This window comes from Lynx rufus, unplaced genomic scaffold (assembly GCF_022079265.1).
Source record: "Lynx rufus isolate CCGP_SWC_20201006 ecotype Redwood Valley unplaced genomic scaffold, mLynRuf1.p SCAF_8, whole genome shotgun sequence".
Lineage (NCBI taxonomy): Eukaryota > Metazoa > Chordata > Mammalia > Carnivora > Felidae > Lynx > Lynx rufus.
Window position 1 is genome coordinate 133,792,374 of NW_025814896.1, and position 9,720 is coordinate 133,802,093.

Here is a 9,720-nt window from a genome sequence, read left to right on the forward strand (position 1 = left end):
AGCAACCAAATGTCCACCAAGAGGAGAATCGATAGCAAATTATGATGGCATCAGACCGTGGGATACTATACAGCAATAAGAATGAATACCTGCTACCTACGACAACGTGAATGAATCTCACAAAATAATGATGTGCAAAAGAAGACTGTGGTGGATTTCAGATGGGCTTCAGTTTTTTGCCACTCTTCCCATTAAAAGACCAAGGGGCACCTGGGTGGCTCAGTCGGTTGAGCGGCCGGCTTCGGCTCAGGTCATGATCTCACGGTCCATGAGTTCGAGCCCCGCGTCGGGCTCTGTGCTGACAGCTCAGAGCCTGGAGCCTGTTTCAGACTCTCTGTCTCCCTCTCTCTGACCCTCCCCCGTTCATGCTCTGTCTCTCTCTGTCTCAAAAATAAATAAATGTTAAAAAAAAAAAAAAAGATGAGATCCAGCTCCCCGCTCCCCGAATCAGCAGTGGTCTCGTGGCCAGCTTTGAGCAATTAAGTACTGAGTCAATGATGTCGTATAAATTCCACACGATGTCTGTTTGGCTTTTGCTTTTCCTCAGATATGCTTTTCTGAAAGCCAGCGGCTGTGGCAAAAAGTCCAACTCACTTGAGACGGCCATGCTGTGAGGAAGCCCAAGCGAGCCATGTGTATTGGAGAATCTACACAGAGGACTGAAGTGTCAGACATGTGAGTGAAGCCTTCTTGGATCCCCCAGGCTAGCGGGGGTCATTAGCTCTATGCAGCACCCCCGCCCCATGCCAGGTGGAACAGAAAACCACCCAGCCAAATTCCTGACTGACAGAATTCTGAGTCAACAAAAATGGTTGTTTTTAAGCCAGCAAATTCTAAGGTAGTTTGCTACACAGTAATAGATGAGCTACAGAAATTGGTACTCGAAGTAGAATGTTATGTGACAAGAACCGGAAACACATGTCCAGATCCTATCCTATCCAAACACCTCGTCCTCGAGACAGCAGCCTATCAGAAAATAATTTTGAGGAGCACCTGGGTGGCTCAGTTGGTTAAGCACCTGACTTGATTTCGGCTCAGGTCATGATCTCACGATTCATGGGATTGAGCCCTATGTTGGGCTCTGTGCTGATAGCACACAGCCTGCTTGGGATTCTCTCTCCCTCCCTCTCCTTTTGCCCCTCCCCCCTGCTCAAACACTCTCTCTCTCTCTCTCTCTCTCTCAAAATAAATAAACATTTTAAAAAAAAAGGATTTTGAACATTCAACCCCGTTATACAGATACATACTTGTGTATAAATTATATATATGCAGGACTGTTCTAGTGATGTACATTATAGGACACCCATAAATATCAAAATAAGCTAAAAATCTAAATTATTAATGTAAATAACTTCCCTTTCAATGAAAATATTAGTAATATTGTAATTAGAGTAATCTTGGCTTAACACTATGTGATACAGAGATTCGTAGTTCTTGTCCTAAATGCAGTTTACTTTAATACTTCTTTTTAATGGTGATCATAACAGAAACAGATGCCTCACAAAGATACAGAAACCAAGTATTTTTATACCAGTGGAAACATCTGCAAACATTTATTCTCAAAATGCAATCTCCGTAGCACATATGTCTTCCAAAAAAATGGTTACTTTTTCATGCCTTAAACGAAGGAGTGCCTAGCATGTGCCAAACAGTGTTTTAGGCACAGAGAATAAAGCAATGGACGGAAAGAACCTTTACCCCATGAAGCTTATGTTCTAGCTGGCAGAGTCACACAGCAAATACATATGTAAATCATTATGAAACCATAATAACATAAGTAAATATTTCAGGTGGCAAAAAAGCCTTCCATGAGGAAAAAGAAAGCAGAATATGAAAATAGACAGGCGGAAAGGTTGGAGATCAGAGTTGCTATTCTGGACAGTGGTGGGGAAGGCTTCGCAAATAAAAGTGACATTTGAGAGAAGATTTCAAACAAGTGGTGGGGGTGGGGCGGTGGAGCGCCTGGGTGGCTCAGTCAGTTAAGCATCCCACTTTTGGTTTCAGCTCAGGTCTTGACCTCACTGCTCATGAGTTCGAGCCCCATATCGATAACCTGTCCGTGCGGAGCCTGCTTGGGATTCTGTCTCCCTCTCTCTCTGCCCCTCCCCGGCTCGCTCTCTCTGTCTCTCTCAAAATAAATAAATAAACTTTTTTTTTAAAGACGAAAAGAAGTGGGGGGTGGGGGGTACTGAGCCATGCAGACACGTGGGGGCTCAGCCCTTCAGGGGAAAAGACCTTGCGACAGTGAGGTGGCCTTGAGTAAGCAAGGAGATGTGTGGCAGAGGCCAAGAAGTTGGAGGCCAGATCATGGATGAGATCTTGTGGATTATAGGAAGGACATCGGATTTTATTCTCAGTGAGATGGAAAGCACGAGAGTGACAGCAGCTGATCCATAGTTTAGAAGGGTCCCTCGGGGCGGGGGGGGGGTATGGACGATAGGTCATAAGAGGGCGAGGGTAGCAGGGAAATCACTTGGGAGGCCACTGAAATAGCCCACGTGTGGGCTAAGGGCAGGGCGAGGGTGCAGACACCGAGGAGAAACAGTCAACTTTGGGGTAGATTTCAAGGGCACAGTCTTCCTGATGGATCGGATGTGGGGAGCGAGAGAGAGAAAAGAGTGACTGCAAAGTTCTGGATCTGAACCCACGAAAGAATGCAGTTGCCATTTTTGGAGACCGGGCTTGTGATAGAAAGTCCACGTATGGGCTTGTGATAGAAAGTCCACGTATGGGCTTGTGATAGAACGTGGAGGAAAGAATCAGGAGTGTGCTGGGATCTTTAAGTTAGTGTTGCCTACTCAGTATCCAGGTGGGGGTGCTGACTACGCTGTTGAAAAGGTGAGTTTGATGTTCCAGAGAAAGCCAATCATTGGCAGTAGGAATCCGGGAGTCAGGAGCCTGGATAAAGTCATCAAGGGTTTGTGGATAGAAAAGTCCAAGGACAGAGACCCGACCACCCCAACACACTGAAGTAAGGAGCAAGAAGGAAGATCCGGAAAAGGAGGCTGAGGGTGAATGCCCTCGAAGTAGAAGAAAGTCAAGAGCATATGGTACCCTGGAAGCCAAGCTAAGAAAGTATGTCCAAAAGGTGGGAGCCATCAGCTTCGTCAAAGGCCCCTGAGAACCGCAGCAAGATGAAGACCGGATCTGACATGGGGTCATCAGTGCCCCTGACAAGAGTGGCTTGTGTTGGGGCTGAAACAGGATGGGTTCAGGACGAATGGCAGGAGCGTGCAGACCACCCTCGCGAGGCATTTCTTGGTGGAAGAAATGGCAGCAGAAGTGCCATTGCTGATAAGCAGTGTCAAGTCAGGGCAGATGTTTGCTTGGTTTTGTTCCTTTGCCTGCTTGTCTAAGATGTTGGGAGAGAGGGAACGATTTCAGGGGCTCCCCCTGAGCTGGGGAGAGGGATGGATCCGGAGCTCAGGCAGAGGGGATTGGCCTTGGCATAGACGGTTGGTTCCTCTGTGTCAGGACCATAAAGGAAAGGCCCGTGGCAGGCACTGGTGGGGACGTGGGGGAAGAACCCTTCTGACTGTCCCTGGTGAAACGGGAAGGAGGTCGTGAGCTGAGTGTGACAGTCCAGGGTTGCTGGAGGTCCAAGGAGAGGCCAGAGGTGTAATACCTCGGGGGCATGGGAGTGCTGAATCGGGAATCTGGTAAAGCGTCAGGGGCCCCCTGGACGGCTGAGATTAAAATATGAGGATAAGGCCAGTCAGCACACCATTCAGCTGCTTACTTTGTGGAGACATCCCCTTTGCCCTGGAGGGACAAATTAAGTGTATTCACGATTTCAAAAACACCTGCCAGGCAGGTGACAGCCACTGGTCACTGCAGGAGTATTTGCCTTTTTGTTTAACAAGAGAAAAGATAACTCATCTGTGAGTCTGACAGGTCTCTTAAGTATTTTGCCACGAGATATACAACAGCCTTCCGTGTGGAACAAAGGTCTGGCGTGGATATTCGGCTCATTACAGGTTACGGTGAGGCTCCCGTGACATCCGAGAGGTCCCGCGTTTATAGAATCATCTACGCCCTTGGCCTCCCACAGCAACGCTCACCAGTCTGCCTGCAGCCTTCGCTGCTGGAGAAGGGGGCGGTGGTGGATCTCCCACGGCGTCACCCCAGTTCTTCTGTCATTGTGGTCAAAGCAGCTGCTCCTTCAGGGGTTCCGTGGACACCGTTGGATGGCCAAGTAGCTCTCGAAGAAAAGACATGATTTACTGTGGAGAACATTCATTCTCTGAGGCATCTTCCCACAGACGGCCCCTCCCAGCGGTCCTTTCCACTTCCCATGACTGAAGTGGAATCCAGTGACTGCCATGAGCAAGGACTCATTAGAAACATATTTTGGGAGCCTGGGTGGCTCAGTTGGCTGAGCGCCCAACTTCGACTCCAGTCACGATCTCGCGGTTCGTGAGTTCGAGACCCGCATCAGGTCACTGCTGTCATCCCGTCGGGGCACAGCCTGCTTCAGATCCTTTGGTCTCCCTCTCTCTGCCCCAATCCCACTTGCGCTCACTCTCTCTCAAAATCAAAAAACAAAAACAAAACAAAACAAAACAAAAAACCCCACCTAAATAAAACATTTAAAAAAATAAACACTAATAAAAAAAAGAAATATCTCTATTTCATGCATCTGCCTAGCCAACCTTCAAATCGCAAACCTGTGTCATTCTAATTCTTGTCTCTTCTAAGTTTTCAGCCGTTTGTACGTCTTGCGACAGTATTTGTCATCTGCCATTTCTGCAATATCTATCATGGCCCGGTGATAGAAAACAGAGAAATACAAAGTGTAACGTTGGGGAGTGAAACGTGCTCGAAAGCCACGTAAGTATACAGGGTGACTGGGGTGGGGTGAGGTGAACAGAATTTTTATAGGGTCGCCAGGAAGTCTTCCGAGAAGAAGGGCCAGTTGATCGAAGATGGGAATGCAGAGAGAGCCACGGAGATGTGGGGAAATACATCCCAGGGAGAGTGAAAAAGGCCCTGAGGCCGGACTAAGCTTGGTGTGTTTGAGAAACAAAAGGAAGCCAGTGTGGCCAGGACAATGGGTAAGAGGTAGAGCCTTAAGCCTCAGGCTGAGCACACTGGGCAGGGCCCTGACTGCCCACAGGTCTCCTGGACTCACAGTTTGGTATAGGCACTACAGCCACAGTCTGTCCGACACATGGTACCAGATGTCCCCAGTAATCCCACCTCCTGGCTACCATTGTTGGCTCCCACCAGGGAAGGGAGAAGGGGGAAGAGGGAAGGGACACCTTGGAGATCAACTGGGGGCGGTCAGCAGGTCGTGGCTGCCTTGTACTTCCCCCTTAACCCGCGCCTGCCTGTAGGGATGATGGCCTTCATGGAATTTTTGCTCAGAGAGAGCTGGGGATGGCCTGGGGCAGTAAAGTAGGGGTACTAGCCAGGCATTTGAGGCTTTGTTGGAATAGCAGTACTCCTTCAATAGGACAAGGCCGCGGAGGAAGGAAGGGGCGGAGGATTCCAGGGTGTAGCTCCCACTTTTCGCCATTCTTCCTGAATTTCACCCTCATTTGAGGGCATCCGTTTGTTAAAACCCACCACACGCCTTCTAGTCAAGGGCATTAACAACGTGGTTTCCTTAGTAAATCGAGAGCTAATGCATATCTACCATTTTCTGAGCCAGACACCATTCTAAACATGTTAACTCGCCATCAGCCCCATTTTACAGACAAGAAAACTAAAATAGAGAGGTTATCGTGGTCTGAGCCAGGAGTCAAAACTGAGTAGCCTCGCGGAGGATGCAGTTTTGGCTGCGATGCTCTAAGCCTCTTAGGAAGGACTGGGCTCAACGTCATTAAACATGGCGCTCTGCAAAAGATTTCCATGACTTAGCCAATAATGAGATCCTGAATATGTAAGAATCTCTGGTAACCCTGTAAGGATCAGAAAACATTTCAATATAATTGTTCTTGGTTGTATAGCAGCTGAGAGACAATTCATTGCCACAAACAATATCGTTATTAAGAGAAATTCTCTGGCACAAAAACAGACACATAGACCAATGGAATAGAATAGAAACCCCAGAACTAGACCCACAAACGTATGGCCAACTCATCTTTGACAAAGCAGGAAAGAACATCCAATGGAAAAAAGACAGTCTCTTTAACAAATGGTGCTGGGAGAACTGGACAGCAACATGCAGAAGGTTGAAACTAGACCACTTTCTCACACCATTCACAAAAATAAACTCAAAATGGATAAAGGACCTGAATGTGAGACAGGAAACCATCAAAACCTTAGAGGAGAAAGCAGGAAAAGACCTCTCTGACCTCAGCCGTAGCAATCTCTTACTCGACACATCCCCAAAGGCAAGGGAATTAAAAGCAAAAGTGAATTACTGGGACCTTATGAAGATAAAAAGCTTCTGCACAGCAAAGGAAACAACCAACAAAACTAAAAGGCAACCAACGGAATGGGAAAAGATATTTGCAAATGACATATCGGACAAAGGGCTAGTATCCAAAATCTATAAAGAGCTCACCAAACTCCACACCCGAAAAACAAATAACCCAGTGAAGAAATGGGCAGAAAACATGAATAGACACTTCTCTAAAGAAGACATCCGGATGGCCAACAGGCACATGAAAAGATGTTCAATGTCGCTCCTCCTCAGGGAAATACAAATCAAAACCACACTCAGATATCACCTCACGCCAGTCAGAGTGGCCAAAATGAACAAATCAGGAGACTATAGATGCTGGAGAGGATGTGGAGAAACGGGAACCCTGTTGCACTGTTGGTGGGAATGCAAATTGGTGCAGCCGCTCTGGAAAGCAGTGTGGAGGTTCCTCAGAAAACTAAAAATAGACCTACCCTATGACCCAGCAATAGCACTGCTAGGAATTTATCCAAGGGATACAGGAGTACTGATGCATAGGGGCACTTGTACCCCAATGTTTATAGCAGCACTCTCAACAATAGCCAAATTATGGGAAGAGCCTAAATGTCCATCAACTGATGAATGGATAAAGAAATTGTGGTTTATATACACAATGGAGTACTACGTGGCAATGAGAAAGAACGAAATATGGCCCTTTGTAGCAACGTGGATGGAACTGGAGAGTGTGATGCTAAGTGAAATAAGCCATACAGAGAAAGACAGATACCATATGGTTTCACTCTTATGTGGATCTTGAGAAACTTAACAGAAACCCATGGGGGAGGGGAAGGAAAAAAAAAGAGGTTAGAGTGGGAGAGAGCCAAAGCATAAGAGACTGTTAAAAACTGAGAACAAACTGAGGGTTGATGGGGGGGGGGGGGAGGGAGGGGAGGGTGGGTGATGGGTATTGAGGAGGGCACCTTTTGGGATGAGCACTGGGTGTTGTATGGAAACCAATTTGACAATAAATTTCATATATTAAAAAAATAAAATAAAATAAAATAAAATAAAATAAAATAAAATAAAATAAAATAAAATAAAATAAAAAAGAGAAATTCTCTGGGGCGCCTGGGTGGCTCAGTTGGTTAAGTATCTGACTCCTGATTTAGGCTCAGGTCATGATCTTACGGTCATGAGACTGAGCCCTGCATAGGGCCCCCTGCTGAGCATGGAGCCTGCTTGGGATTCTCTCTGCCTCTCTCTCTCTTTCTCAAAAATAAATAAATAAACAAACATTTTTTAAAAAGAGAGAGAAATTCTCTATTTGGGACTACAAGCCAACCTAGTGGCTACTGATTTATTAGGGACGTTATTAGAAAAGTTGGATGCACTTCCCTCTGTCAAATCATAGCTCCAATAGGGGTGTTATTTAATTAGTGAGAACACGTCAAAAGATCACGCCAGGAATTTCTGAAAACCAACAAATGACCTAGAAATTATTAGACTGATTCACTGAACGCTCTATGTTATAACTGACATCATTTTATTGGCAGTTTTGTTCTATAAACAGAAGTTTGACTTATTTAGAAAATAAAAGGGAATACACGTTTTTAAAGTTTATTCATTTAGTTTGAGAGAGGGAGGATGCACGAAGGGGGAAGGGGCAGAGAGAGAGGGAGAGAGAATCCCAAGCAGGCTCTGCACCATCAGCACTGGGCCACTGCGGGGCTCGATCTCACCGACTGTGAGATCATGACCTGAGCCAAAATCAAGATTCGGGCGCTCAACCAACTGTGCCACCCAGGCGCCACAAAAGAGAATACATTTTCAAATTTTGATTTATATGGACTTTTATATATGAATATATGATTGAAAATGAGTATATATATTATTATGGTATATGTATAATATATATCATTATGGGTATTAATAGTATATAGTAATATATATTATTACGGAGATTTTGAATATTCCTTCTGAAGCCATGCTTAGGCATTTCAATTTAATTCCAAGTGTGCCGAGAAGTCATTGAAGGGTCTTGAACAGAGGGGTGGCATGGTCTGATTTACTCTGAAGTGTTGTGCAGGCCTCCGCGGGGGCATGGACCTCAGAGGAGAAGGGGGAATGGAGGGGACTCTTCGGGAGGGTCAGCGCTTGGATTCGGGTGCCACAGTGGGCAAGGAGAACAGATACACTTAAAAGGTGGAGCCAACAAAGGACTGGGTGTAGTTGTGAGAAAAGGAGAGAAATCGATGATGAGGTCATGGTACAGCCCTTCACTGGGAAGGTTATGGGCAGATCAGTTTGTGGGTCGGCGGGGAGGAGTACCTAGAGTTGGGACATGTTCAGTGATATATCTGTAAGAAATACAAGAGGCGGGGCGCCTGGGTGGCTCAGTCAGTTAAGCATCTGACTTTGGCTCTCTCAGGCCATGACCTCATGGTTCGTGGGATGCAGCCCACAGTGCTTCAGATTTTCTCTCTCTCTCTCTCTCTCCCTCTCTGCCCCTCCCCTCCTCTCAAAAATAAATAAATAAATAGCCTTTTTTTTTTTTTCAATTAAAAAAAAAGAAACACAGAGGCACCTGGGTGGCTCAGTTGGTCAAGCATCCAACTCTTCTCTTGATTTCAGCTCAGGTCATGATCTCACAGTTCATGGGGTCAAGCCCCACACCAGGCTCTGCACTGACAGCACAGAACCTGCTTGGGCTTCTGTCTCTCCTGCTCTCTCTGCCTCTCTCTCTGTCTTTTTTTTTCTCTGTCTCAAAATAAATAAGTCAACATTAAAAATAAAAATAGTAATAATAATAAAAGAAATACAAGGGAGATATTGAATAGGAAGTCAGACAGAGGAGTCTGGAACTCAGGGGAGGTGTACTGGCTGGGGATGTGAACTTGGGAGCCATGGTGTAAACATGAGATTTAAAGCCCGGGACTAAATGCAGACACCTATGGAGTGAGTGTAGACAGTGGACGAGGGGAAAGGGGCCAGGGGCTGAGACAAGGGCCCCGCAGCAGGTAGAAGTCAGGCGGAACAGAACAATCCAGCAAAGGTGGTAGAGGGAGACCCAGTGGACGGTGGTGACCAGAGCCACATGGAAAGGGCTTCAAGAAAGAAGAACTGTCAAAGGCTATTAAGAGTTGGGTGAGCCTAGCTCGGGACCCAGCAAGAGAGTCGTCATGGACAAGATGATTTCAGGCAAGCGGGAAGGGTGGAAGTTTGGTTGGCATGGGTTCGAGGCAGGACAGAGAGGAAAGAGTAGACAGTAAAGAAAGACAAGGCCCATGGAAGTTTTGCTGAAAAGCAGAGCAGAGCATCGGGGGACCGTGCAGGGTGACACGGTGGTACTGACATGGGCACGTTTGCAGCAT